The sequence below is a fragment of the Ochotona curzoniae genome, unplaced genomic scaffold (assembly GCF_017591425.1).
Source record: "Ochotona curzoniae isolate NIBS_2020 unplaced genomic scaffold, NIBS_Ocur_1.0 scaffold_3208, whole genome shotgun sequence".
NCBI lineage: Eukaryota > Metazoa > Chordata > Mammalia > Lagomorpha > Ochotonidae > Ochotona > Ochotona curzoniae.
In genome coordinates, this window is record NW_024467106.1 from 22,024,440 (window position 1) to 22,038,225 (window position 13,786).

General features: G+C 43.4%; 1 pseudogene; it reads left to right on the forward strand.

The window, feature by feature from the left end:
• Positions 1-2,172: 2,172 nt before the first annotated feature.
• Positions 2,173-2,328, forward strand: LOC121145184 (annotated as a pseudogene).
• Positions 2,329-13,786: the final 11,458 nt, after the last annotated feature.

The window sequence follows — 13,786 nt, forward strand, 5'->3', positions numbered from 1 at the left end:
TTTAGAGCATGCCTGTGGTCCCCTCTTTCTAGGTACTGGTAATTGTGTGCATGTAATGTGCCAGGCTGGGAGCATTCTCCATTACCTTGCCTAATCTTTACAAAAAGCTTTCAAGAAGTGCTATGTCTAAATGTTACAGATGAGTAAACTGAGGTTCAGAACGATGAAGCAGTTAGCCCAGGGAGGCATAGCACAGCCAGGACATATTAGAGTTAGCATTCAAATTTCAAATCTGACTTCCTCTCAACCTGTGTGCAGGCTTTGCACAATTTCCTTTGCTTGTTTGGTTCCAGTCCACAACCATTCTCAGCAACAGAATGGAAACCCACATGGCAGGCACCTTAAAATTTATGCTCCTTCCATTCTTCCTCTGTGTCTCTGTGAAGCAGACAATGGCTCTGAACACCTGGGACATGGGAAACAAGTGATAGAAGGTCAGTTAAGAGAACACATCAAAGATTCAGGAATAAGACAGACAAATGAACAGATTTATCAGGGTACAGGTAAGCCTTTGTCCTCTGAATGCTGCGCCTTTACCATCTTGCACATCCTACTTTCTAATTACCCTTCCAAGATAGACTTACTTCCATTCCCTCCCACGTCATAGGCAAGCTGGAGCACGTCCCTAGTGCTTTGGCAATGTCATATAGAAATACATTCCAGGGCAGAATAATGGGAGTGGGAAGTGTTTTCAATCCTGATTGCTGATGTACCAAAATACCACAAACTTAGTGACTTGACACTGTACAGGGACAGATGTTGGGAACCAGGTTAACCTGCACCTATGTAAACTGCATCCCATATGGGAGGACCAGCTTAACTCCTGGCTCCTCTGCTTCTGGTCCATTTCTTGCTAATTCATCTGGAAAGGCAAGGGTTGACAACCCAGGTATTTGGTTCTCTTGCCACTTCGCAGGAGACCCAGATGGATTTCTTGGTAACTGGCTTCAGTCCAGCCCTGGCTGTATGGACATTTGGAAAGCAAATCAGCAGATTGAAGATTTTTCTCTTTCCTTCTCTCTATGTCATTATGTCACTGTGCCTTTTAAATAAATAGTCTTAAAAAATAAAACCACATAGATTTATTTTCTTTAAGTTCTATAGTTAAGAAGGTTTCATAGAGCTAAAATGAAAGTGCCATCTAGGTTGTGTGTTGTCATGGAATCTTTTTCCTTTTTTTTTTTTTAAAGATTTATTTATTTTTATTACAAAGTCAGATATACAGAAAGGAAGAGAAATAGAGAGGAAGATCTTCCATCCGATGATTCACTCCCCAAGTCACCGCAACGGCTGGTGCTGTGCTGATCTGGAGCCAGGAAATTCTTCGAGGTCTCCCGCACGGGTGCAGGGTCCCAAGGCTGTAAGCCATCCTCGACTGCTTTCCCAGGCCACAAGAGGGAGCTGGGTGGGAAGTAGATCTGCTGGGCCACACTGCTGGGCCTGCTGTCATGGAATCTTAAGAGGAGCATCTGCTTTCCTACCTTTCCTAGCTTGCAGAGACCGTTGCATTGCTAGGCTCATGGGTCCTTCCTTCTATCCTTAAAGTCAGCATTATTGCAACTTTTTCTATACACACAGATCCCTTTTCCCTAGTTGAAATATTGGAGTATTAGATGGGCAAGACTTGTGTAACACTAGAGTCAGGGTAAACTTATAGTTTGGCCTTTATGACCACCACTTCAGTCAATTTTGTCCAAGCTGTGCTGCATTAAAACATTCTCAAATCCTGAGGGTATTTTATTTTTGGTGATGTTTATATAGTTGATAGGGTGGGAAGTGTTGAGGTTGCGACTACTGTTTCCAAATTGTCTTTTTCTTCTTCCTGTATGTGGGGGGACAGGGTAGAGAGAGATGAGAAGCCACACCCAGTCTCCCAGCTGCCTCGGTGCCCAGGAATGGAGAACAGCCACCCTGTGATCCCAGGTCCCCAGTGTGGAGCATGCTCCGAGGCTTCTGCTCAGATGTTTTGATTGTTTTGATATCCAGTTGATCTCACACTCTAAGAATGAGGAAATCCTCCCAAGTTCCACTGGCTGACATAGTTCACCCTGGAGTCTCCGTTCGCCTAGATATTTGCTGTCAGTGCTTGGCTGGGGTAGTTGGCCAGTTTGTTCTACCCTCCTTCCTTTGCTATGGTACCAGATATCCTCTGCCGGCCCGCTGGACTGCCATATCACTTCTGGGTCTTTTGGCTAACCTCATGTGTAGTATCTGTTCTTATCAGTTTAATATCTTATATGTCCTCTATCCTGAAGTCTTTTTTCCTTTATTGTTATTATCATATTATCATTTTATGATACAGTTCCATAGGCCCTGGGATTTCCCCTGTCCCCTCCTGTAGTCCCCCTCCCCCTTGCCACTGAGTTCTCCCATATCATTACAACAGTATAGTTCCTCAGAAACAGTCAGAAGTCCATTCTTGTGGGCATGGACAGTGGCAGAGAGTCCAGCATCCTATTGTCATGACAACACCCAAGAGTCTCACTGGGAGTCTATCCTTGATCCAGAAGTAAAGACACATACTGTACTGTATCCTCACATCTGGACATGTCAGTCTCCTCTACACAGTCACTATAAATCTCCCCCCAAGTGAAAAGCCACAAAATAAAACTAACAACAGAAAGAAAAACAGAAATTTACAATGTCATGAAATTAAATAACATGCCACTGGATATGATAGTCTCTATTTCACAGTTACTGTACATCCCCTTAAATGAAAAGCCAAAACACAAAATCAATAACAGGAAGAGAAAATAGAAAATTACATCACCATGAAGTTAAATAATGTGCTACTGAATGACTAATGTGTCGCTGAAGAAATTAAAAAGAAAATCAAAAATCTTCTTGAAGAAAATGATGCTACTCTATGATCTATTAGTCATTGAAGAATTTAATGAGAAAAAAAACAAGTTTTGAAGAAATGAAACGAAAAACAAGACATCAAAATCCATGAGATACAGTTTCCGCTGATCTTTGTTGGTGAGATATATCTCCTGTAGGCAACAAATAGATGGGTTTTGTGTTTTTAATCCAGGCTAATAATATATGATGCTTGATTGATAAGTTTAGCCATTTACATTCAGGCTAATATAAATAGGTTTATCAGAGACTATTACAGTGAAATATATGACTATCTGGAAGATCTCTGTAACCCAGTGCATCAGAATGTTCCCAACAACCAATGCAAGATATTGCAAAATGCACATGCGTGGAATGGCCATTCAAAACATGATATGCATAATAATGTGTTTAATATTACTGGCATGAAAAGTTGATATACATTCATATTCTATATTGCAACCATCTTATTTTTAAAAAAGATTTATTTATTTGAAAGACAGAGTTATAGAGTGGGTTGGGGGAAGACAGAAAGACATCTTATATCCACTGGTTCACTCCCAAAATGGCTGCTATGACCGTAAAACCTCCTGGTGCTGCTGCCGAGGCCCCCCCACCCCAGCCGACTCTGACTCCCAGCTCAAGGTGATATTGGGTAGCTCACTATTTGTTTCCTGGAGTTCTTTCATTTTTTTTTTTGCAAGACAATGGGGTTTAATACTTAGGAGGCTATTCTGCTGCAGCTAGAAAAATTGGTCTAGCTTCACTTCTAATGGTGAGCTTATTCTGTCTTGGGACCCACCCACCATCAGCCATCATCAGGTGGCTATCTTACGGCCACAGAAATAACCTACCTGAAGACCTTCTTCAGAGCATTTGGACTAACTATATTTGTGGAAACTGGAAATCCAGCACTTTAGCCAGTTGCTGCTCTATTGGCCACCAAGCACAGAGGTACTAAAGGCAGGGTCCTGGGGAGAGTCCTTGAGCATTCATGTAAGCCATGCCTGCTGGTGCCCTGTGGCACTTTATACAAGGACAGTCCTGGAGGAGGAGACCTGTGAGCCTGGCTGTTGACCGGGGCTACCAAAACACACAGGAAAGAGTCCCTTAAGTGCCAGAGGCCATGTGGTCTTGTACAACTTTGAATTCTGAGTATTTAGGATGATGCTTACATGGTAGGTGCTCAATACAGCCACGTTGCAAGAATACACGTAACACGTAGATACATAGAGGTACAAAGTGAACCTCATGTTGGTGGTCTGATTTCTTTTTTGTATCTTTGGATTTTCCAATTTCTATAAGTAGGAATTGCAGTTACACTGGGAGCAAGGGAAATCCACTTCCAAAAAAGTTAGAGTTCCTTTTATGACTTGACTGTGTGTTATCTGCATGACTTTGCCTAAGTCTCCTTTCTCTATGCCTCAATTTCCCCAGCCATAATAACAATTTCTACTTCATTTGATTGTTAAGAGGATTAAATGAGCTCATGGATGTTATCAGGTAAAGATCACAGTTGGGGGCACAGAAAGAACTCAGTCAAATCAGATTTGTATTGTGCTGTTTGTATACTAGTCATATTTTGTTATTTCTGCAGATACCCTGAGACCTAATGTGAAGGGAAGAAGCATTGACGGGGTGGAAAAGGATGTGGGTTGGAAGAAGTTCACTTAGCAGCCAAGTCTTCTTTGAGCCACTGTCCCTTCTGCCTCAGAGAGACTGTGTACATCAAAATGACACGATGATGTCAGGTGCTCTCTAGGCATGAGTCATTATTTTTATAACCTAGAAAGTTAAAAAAAAAAAAAAAGGCAACTCAGGGCCTTTCTCCTGTTCTTATTGGACTTACTGCTGTCCTTTGACTTGAACAGAGAGTCCCTTGTCCCTAGAAGTCTCCAGGGCTTGGTCACGGGGCAGTGGCTGCAGCCAAGGGTAGCTTTTTTTTTCTCTCTCTCTCTACTGCCTCCAGATAAGCCTGGTCCTCTCCTTCTCCTGCCCCAAAGCTTCCCACACAGCTGCGGCCTCATTATCCAGGGTGACTGTGAGCAGCTGAAAGGAGCTTAACCAGGGGTAGGCTTTCAAGTGTTCATAATAAAGCTTCAAAGTTCACACCTTCATTAAGATGTGAAGAGGCAGGTCCTCCCCCCTCCTCCTGGGGCTATTGTTCCCTCCCCATCTGGCAGCAGATTCAAAAGACAAGCAGGATTGGTTTTCTTTGTCCAGACAGCTCTCCTAACCAGAAAGGCTAGACCTGTTTGTTAAGCAAGCTTCTATCCTGCAGCCCCTTCAGACCTGCTGCGAAGGTGTCATAGGCGCCAGGGAATTGGGACGTTGCTCAGGCCTGGAAGGGCTCTCCTGGGGAGGCGGGACTGGACTTGTTCTGCCAGGTCTCAAGGGGTAGAGCTAGGACCAGGGAGTGGAAGCAAAGGTGACTTTGGTTTCCAAATGCAGGAGAGGAGAGATGTACAAAAGTGATCTGGTGTTGGGATTTGCATTCCTTGGTAGTGAGGCATTGCAAGAATGGGGCTCCTGATGGAAAGCCACAGAAGATAGCCCATCTTTGGCTATCAGGTCAGACCTGTGATGCCAGGGCCTGGGAATTCTGAAAGCCCAGCTTTTTGGCATAATCTCTTTGGCCACCTCTCAGGTTTTCCCTTGCAACTGCTTTTGTTCCCACAGCCTTCCAACTGTGACTGTCTCCATGGACGCATGATTGGTACCTCCTACCTTTTGTGGTTTTCTTTTAGCCATCAGAGAGCAAGCTATCAATACAACTTGGAGCCTCCTTTGTTCCTGAGAAGGTGCTCTTTGGCAGGTTCTGGGGGAATCCATCTCCCTTGCGTCCATGAGTCTCATAGCTGGGAGACTAAACTGGAAACCCTTTAGATAGTCTTATAATGAGCAGTAAAACAGGATTTGATTTTTTTTAAACAAAAGATTTTATTTTTGTACATACATTTTATGTATTCTTTGAGTCAAGAGAGTGACCATTTGCTCAGGGTTTATTCCTCAAATGCCTGTAATGGCCAGGGCTGGCCCGAGTCTGGAGTCAGGAGCTGGGAATACAATTCAGGCGGTAGAAACTGAATGACTTGAGCCGTCGCTGCTGCCTCCCAGGGTTTGCACTGGCAGGAAGCTAAAGTTAGCTAGCCACAACTGAACCCAGGAATTCAGATGTAGGGTGTAGTCATCTTAACTGTTAGGCTAATGGCCAATTCCGAGAGGAGAGTTTTCAGGTGAGACAGTGTCTCAGATGAATGACTGTAAATGAACACATTTCATGAGCAAAATGGTTTCCTTTCTATTGAACAGAGGGGAGAGTGAAAAGAAAAAAACCATGATAGGTGGGAAAGATGAAGGCCTTTGTGAACAGGCCTGGGTTTGAATTGCAATTTTGCCACACACTAATTAGGGGACATCAGACATGGTTCAGCAAAGCGTTCAGATAGCATTGAAACACAGTAACCCCAGTTCTGCAGAGTAGTTGAAAGGGTTGAACATGAGATACCCCACGGAAAGTCCAAAGCCTTATTAAGTGTTCATTGTCTTTTCTCTATTATTATAGTTAATATCCAGTCTTTGGAAAACTGATTGGCTGGTCTCTTGATAAGAGATGGCTCACCAGTGTATTTATTTCTATTTTTAACTGTTCATGAATATGATTGGGAAGAATCCTTTGTCCTTATCTTATCTCTGATACAGAAAACTATATGGGCTACATTGTGTGTACAAGGAAGTTTGTGGCCATCGTGCTTATAGTAACCACATGGGAGCTGGCCTGGGTGTTCCACCTGTCACTGTGTAAAGTTCAGTTAGTTCCATTCTGAAGAATACCAGGCTGTCACCACTGAGAATACCCCTGTCACCTCCGTGTGAGACCTAGGAGAATCTCCTGGCTCCTGGCTTTAGATCACTGCAGCTCTGGTCAATGTAGTCATCTGGGGAGTGAGCCAGCAAATGAAAGATCTTTCTGTCACCCCTCTTCCTAAATCTATTAAAAATTTCTGTTAAAAAGAAAGTGAAAAACAGAACAAAATCTCTAGTCATGCTTCCCATGATTTTCCTGAGAGTGTCCCTATCTTATGGTTTTACGGCAGGTCTTCTTATATGTTTTAGAATCCTCATCTTTTAGGACAAGGCTGCACCCCCAGAGAACCCAGAGCAGAGAACTACAGACCATGCAATCTAGGCAAATGCTAAAAGAAGGATGATCTAACTGGCAGAACTGGAGAAACAGAGCAATGCCAGAAGCTGGCAGCACTGGGTCCCTTCCAGATGCAACAAGTCCCTCGAACGCGGAAACCCGGATTCTAAGTCCATCTTTTCAGGTTGGCTGGATTCTAAGGCTCTATAGTCAATATTTGTCTTGCTGGGCATTTCTGCATGCCATCTTTCTTCTATTCAGTCTGTAAAGCATTCCTCTAGCCTCCAATCAAGAGGACAGGTTTGAGACACACTCTTATTTCCTTATGCATGAGTACTTATAACAAAACCCTTCTCTATTCAAAAGATTGGCCTTGCGGAACTTGGCAGGGAGGAAAGTGCAGGAACTGTATATCACACGTGTGTCGGTCAGTACATAAGAAGGGACTGCAAAGACGTCACAGACAGCAGTATTTGGGAGGATTGGAGGAGTGTGGGCAAAAGGGAAGGGAATTTTATTACCTGTCCAATGTAATAACATAACTGCGTTGGAATGTTTTACGGTGAGACGGTGTCTGCTTCCCACTACTAGAGCAATATTTCAAGAGATAAGGAAAAGATTGCACCTTTTGCTGCCACTTGAAAGGTTAAACTGACCTGGTGAAAAGCAACCCTGTGAACTAAATTAAGCAAATAGCTCTTCCCCTTCCTTTTCGAGGAGTGGAAATGTCAAGAACCGGGGCTCGGGCTGCCACATGGGTTGTGTGATGGGCTAGCAGAATTCTGGCCACTGCTGAGCTCGAGTCCCAGGGGAAGAATTTAGGTTCGTTCATCTTTTTCTTCCACAGATGTTAATGAGGGGCCTCTCACCTGTTAGGCACTCTTCAGGTGAGAGTCAGAAGGTAGAGAAAGATCCTCATCTTAAAACAACTTGCTCTCGACCGGCAGAGCTGGACATGGGATGTATCCACATGGACGTGCCATCTGTCAGTGTCTGTAATGAGGTGCAGCGGGATAGAGGGATGAGGCAGGCCAGGCCTAGATGGCGAGCAGGAAGAATGTGTCCAAACCCTCAGGGGAAGCTTTGCAATTTCCTGGCAGGTTTAATGTACATTTTCTGGCCTGATCCTCTGCCCTCTCTGTTAAGAACTGCTGTTCCCATTGGCCAGCCACAGAAACTGAAGCTCTAACAGAGCTGCGATTCGCTCAGGATCACAAAACTGCCTCTCAGGGGAACCCTGGTTAATTTTCTGACATCTTTAGGATGATGGGGGATGACTTTTTTTTTTACTTCAAAAATTTTTATTTTCATAAACTTAAAAGCCGAGAATCAGGAAAAGAAAAGGCGGGGGTGGGCATGGAGAAACAGCAAGAAAGAGAGAAACTTCCATCTGCTGGTTCACTCATAGAGCTGCAACAGCCAGGTTTGGATCTGAAGCCAGAAAACTTGAGCTCCATTCCCAATTTCCTACATGGAAAGTTTGAGCCATCTTCTGTTCCCTACTAGAATGTTTTAGCAGGAAGTCTGGATCAGGAGCAAAGCAGCCCATACTCAAACCGGTACCAGCTTCACTCACTGTGCCACAAGGCCCAGCCCAGATTTTCTGCAGTCTTGTACTCAGAAGTCATCTTGGTGATTACCAGGGAAGATGGCTTCTGTGCTAACAAGCTCCAGGAGTTCTTGGTGGAAGGTGTTTGTGAACCAGATGAGCAAAGGAGGACATGGCGATCAAGGAGCAAAGTACCTTGAGGTCAAAGGGATTGTAGCACCTGTTACTCAGTTCCTTTTTTTTTTTTTTTAAATCACAGTGTATGTGGTCTGACTTTGGAGTGCACATTTTCTTTTTTTAGAGTTTTTTGTGTTGCAAATTCACATATATAGAGAGGAAGATCTTCCGTCTGATAATTCACTCCCCAAGTGACTGCAACGGCCGGAGCCAGGAGCCAGGAACTTCCTCTAGGTCTTCCACATGGGTATAGGGTCCCAAGGCTTTGGGCTTTCTCAGGCCACAAGCAGGGAGCTGGATGGGAAGTGGAGCTGCCGGGGTTAGAACCGGCACCCACATAGGATGCCGGCGTGTTCAAGGCGAGGACTTTAGCTGCTAGGCCACCATGCCGGGCCCGCTCAGTTCCTTCCAATGGATGGTGGGAAACAGCTCCTGCTGCATGCAGTAGCCAGGTGGGACCACAAGGAGCAGATGGTGGCTGTTGAACTCCCCAGAGAATGAGGCAAAATAGCCACTCCCCTCCACCCACAGCCAGGCAGGCATAACACACTGCTTCTAGGGAGCTGACTCAAGTTACTGCAAGCCATTCTCCTGGAAAGGGCTGCCTCCTCCTGCAGCCTCCTTTTCCCTTTCTCCTCAAATTCTCTTCATTCCCAAATCAGTTGCAAGACTGGTTCTCACTCAGTGGCTCTAGTGAAGAGAAAGATTCTGATTGTCCCAGGACCAAACCCAGGGACTTCTCTTCATGTCTGCCTGGCTTCCCTGCAGCCCTCAAAGCTTGTGCCCCTCCTTCCGTGTGGTCACCTCCTTTTGTGTGCTCTGTGTTATTCCCCTCTTTCACTTCTTCTCCCACACCAATGTCTTCTCATTCTCTTCTGCCTTGGAGCTCTGCCTTTGGGTCATGGCCCTCCTCAGATCTTCCTGAAATTCCTTGCTCTTCCTCTCAGCTCCTCCTCTTCCCTTCTCTTCTCTGTTTGTTCTACATCCTGTTATCACCAATTACAGATTTTTACTTCTAATTTTTTTTAAAGTTTTATTTATTTGAAAAGCAGTTTGCCCAAGAAAGCAGGCAATATGTGATAGATAAATAGGTAGGTAGATAGAAATAAATAAATATCTTCCATCCACTAGTTCACTTCGCAAATGTTTATGACAGACCTTGTGGGGCCAGGATGAAAGTAGGAACAAGGAACTCCATTTGAATCTCTTACACAGGTGGCAGGGACATGCAAGCACTTGAACCATTATCTGATACCTCACAGTGATGGGCACTCAGGAGTAAGCTAAACCTAAATTGGAGGTAGGAGTTGAGCCTAGACATTTCTATGGGTGTCATGGATGTACCAAGCAATGATTAAATCAGTTGAGTGGCACCGTTATAAAAATATCCCTAAGTATCATCTATAGCTAAGACTGTCCATGCTCTCTCATCTCCATTTTGCACCTGCTCTTCTGGACTCCCAGGACGAGATATCCAGTCAATGGAGTGTAGTGTCCCATATGATCTGCACTGAGGGTAACAGCACTAAATAGAATAGTTTGAGGGACCAGTGCTCTGGCATGGTAGACTAAGCCTCCATCTGGGGTAATGCATCTCCTATTGGTGGAAGTTATTGTACTAGCTGCTCCTCTTCCAGCCCAGCTCCCTGCTAGTGGGCTTGAGTAAGCAGTGGAAGATAGCCCAAGTGCTTGAGTTTCAGCACCCATGGGGGAGACCTAGAATAAGCTCCTGGCTTTGGTTTCAGGTTGGATCAGCTTTTACCAACATGATCATTTGGGGAATAAACCAGCAGATGGAAGACTTCTCTGTGTGTCTTTTCTTCTCTCTCTGTAACTTTAGCTTTCAAATACAAATAAAATAACTATTTTTTTTAAAAGAATAGGCTCAGATAATACTGTGAATATTCCCAAAAGGTATGCTAAAAAGGTTTCATGCATCTTGAACTCAAAAACTAGGGATTCTAGGACAGAGGAGTCTCGCCTGGCAGTCTCTGACAGATGAATGGGTTTGAATTTGCTAATCCAAGAGAAGAGGAAAATGCTTGGGGTGGATATCTATGGGGGATCATAAACAAACAAGCAAATCCATGGGTAATGGGAATTGGAGAGACAGGGAAACTTCAAGCTGGTGCAGTAGTAGACTGAGTTGCTTGTGCTGTGTCAGCCTGTGGCAAGCGCTGTGTCTGTCTGATCTTTTTCTTTCCAAAGCTGAGCCTGGTGCTAATTTTTATGAATCTATGAATGAGACAAAATATGTCCCTGTGTGAGACCAACTGGACTCATTAGTGCTTGACTCTAACCAACTGGGCACATCGGTGAGCTTCTCATTGTTTTTGACAGCACAAGCTTATCCCTTTGTTCACAGACTTGCCTGGTGCTTTACAGTCTACATGCAAACTCGCATAATTGTATTGGATTCTTTTTTGTTTTAAAGATTTATTTTTATTTTTTTTTTATTGGAAAGGCAGATATACAGAGAGGAGAGACAGGAAGATCTTCCGTCCGATGATTCACTCCCCAAGTGAGCGCAACAGGCCAATACTATGCCGATCCGAAGCCAGGAGCCCCTTCCGGGTCTCCCACACGGGTGCAGGGTCCCAAAGCTTTGGGCCATCCTCGACTGCTTTCCCGGGCCACAGGCAGGGAGCTGGAAGGGAAGCGGGGCTGCCGGGATAGAACCAGCGTCCATATAGGATCCCGGGCATGTAAGGCGAGGACCTTAACCACTTGCACCACCGCGCCGGGCCCTGTATTGGATTCTTACAGTTAAGCTGTCATGTGGGTATAGCCAGTATGCAGATGAAGAAATGGAGGTCAGAGAGAAGTGGTGTGCCCAACATTGGGTAATTACTGGTGGCACAGCCAGGCCTTGAGCCCATGTTTTCTGACTCACTGGCTAATGGTTCCATCAGGCCATAGTAACTGGCTCGTTACACCTGTCAGGATGTCTGAGAGATTCAGCACCAAAGACACAAGTGCTTTGGTAGAAGACATGAGCTGTTTTTTAACCTACTTAATTGACAGATCTCTTTTTCATGTTTGTCCATTAGGAAAGAAAATGTTAGCTGTTGTAACAATTAATGCTTCAAAATGTATAATGCTTAAACTATGATAGACTATCCATGATGTATATTTTCTGGTCAGCTTTCCTCCAAGCACAGGCAGGGACCCATCTTGTACATATGTTAATTCTTTCTGTATTTCTCTCACTGAAAGTAGAGACTAAGGGTCAGTCATTTTTGTGGATCCAGAGAATTTTGATTAGCGCGTGGTGCCCAAAAGATATGAAAAAAATTTCAACTAGATAGAGAAATTTACCACAGATCCTATAACATCATGTATCAGTAATTATGGGAACAGGAGGAAATTTGTTGGTTCCAAAAAGAATTCTGATTACAAAATTGGCAACTCAAACAGGTGATGCCATAGCCATTCTTGACAGTACAGATAAACCTTAAGCATACTTTCACCTGCGTCTGACTGAGTTATTCTTACCAATCAAATGGGGGAACAACTGAGACACCTTAGATGAGTATTGTGAAATGATCTGAGTTCTCTGCTTGTTTCATAAAGACTGGTCATTCTTTAGCTGATACCAGGGTGACCAGTGTGCCTGAAGGAACTCAAGCTTTCACCTTTTGTCCCATTTACTTGTACTGTCCCAGTTAATTCTCAGAAATATCTCAACTTGAATGCTAATTCTTTGCCATCGAATTGATGGAGAACTTTATTAGTCTGTGACACCAAACACAAAACTTGACTATCAAAAAATTTCTTCTTATTTAGACAGCACCTTGATTCTGGCTAATTTCTTCAAATCAAGAAGTAAAATTCACTTCTGATCTCTTTCTATGTGGAAACAAGGGAATTTTGGCAATAAGTTGGTGCTATCATAATGTTAGTCTTCAACTTTATTATAGATATTAATAAGTATTTAAAGATAAAGAAGTCAAGATTCAGTGAAAGTAAGTAAGTTACTCTAAGGCACTCAGCAAGTAAGAGCTAGTGACAAAAACTAACCTCATTTTATCTGACTCCAGGTTTATCTACTTTCTACTTGGAGCATGGATTACAAGTTTTGAAAACTGTTCTCATGCTTTGAACTGATCTCTGTTCTTTGAGTGATTAACTAATGATGTAATTCTCTCCTTACCAATGAGCATCCTGCTTGACATCTATTTGCAAAAATTCATTCTGGTTGGTGAAGTTCAGCTGGCTTATTAATGTATTCCTTCTGATATGAGATGAAGGTTAAATTTTGCAAACACATGTCTCTCTATTATAGTTAATCCCAGCAATGGTCTTTTAGTACATAATTAGATATAAATGAAAAACATTTAATTGTTTATAATAGGTGTGTATCTGGTTTAGCAAAATGATTATTTCATCATTAAGGTTCACAGTGTTGACTACAATAGCAAAGTGAGGAAATTACCTGTAGTTTAGGGTAGACCCAGACAATGAAATTACACGGCTGTGTGCTAAGCAGTTATAGAAACTTATTGATATGAAATGATAAATCCAAACACTGCTAAGGGTAGAAAGTAGGTTCTAATTGTAAAGTGTTATGATCCTTGTAAAGTGCTATGATCCTTTAAAACACACCAATACAAGGGTCTCGCACAGTAGACTAGGGGCTAAAGTCTTCACCTTGCACTTGCTGGTCCTAATCCCAGGGGCCCAGCTTCCCATCTAGCTCCCTGCTTGTGACCTGGGAACCCAGTCGAGGATGGCCCAAAGCTTTGGGACCCTGCACCTGACTGGGAGATCTGGAAGAGGCTCCAGTCTCCTCGCTTCGGATCAGCACAGTTCTGGCTATTGTGGCCACTTGGGGAGTAGATCACTTGGGGAATGGATCATTGAGTGGAGGATCTTCTGTGTCTCTCCTCCTCTCTGTATATCTGACTTTCCAATAAAAAATAAATTTTAAAAAAAGTTTTTAAAAAAATATACAAGTACTCGTCTAGAAGAATACCTCAAAGAGCATGTAAAAATCTCTACTATTTATGTGAATGAGTTTCTCCCTCATTTTTCATTTGTGTGTGTTTTCTAGTTTTGTTACAGTTAGCATAATGTGT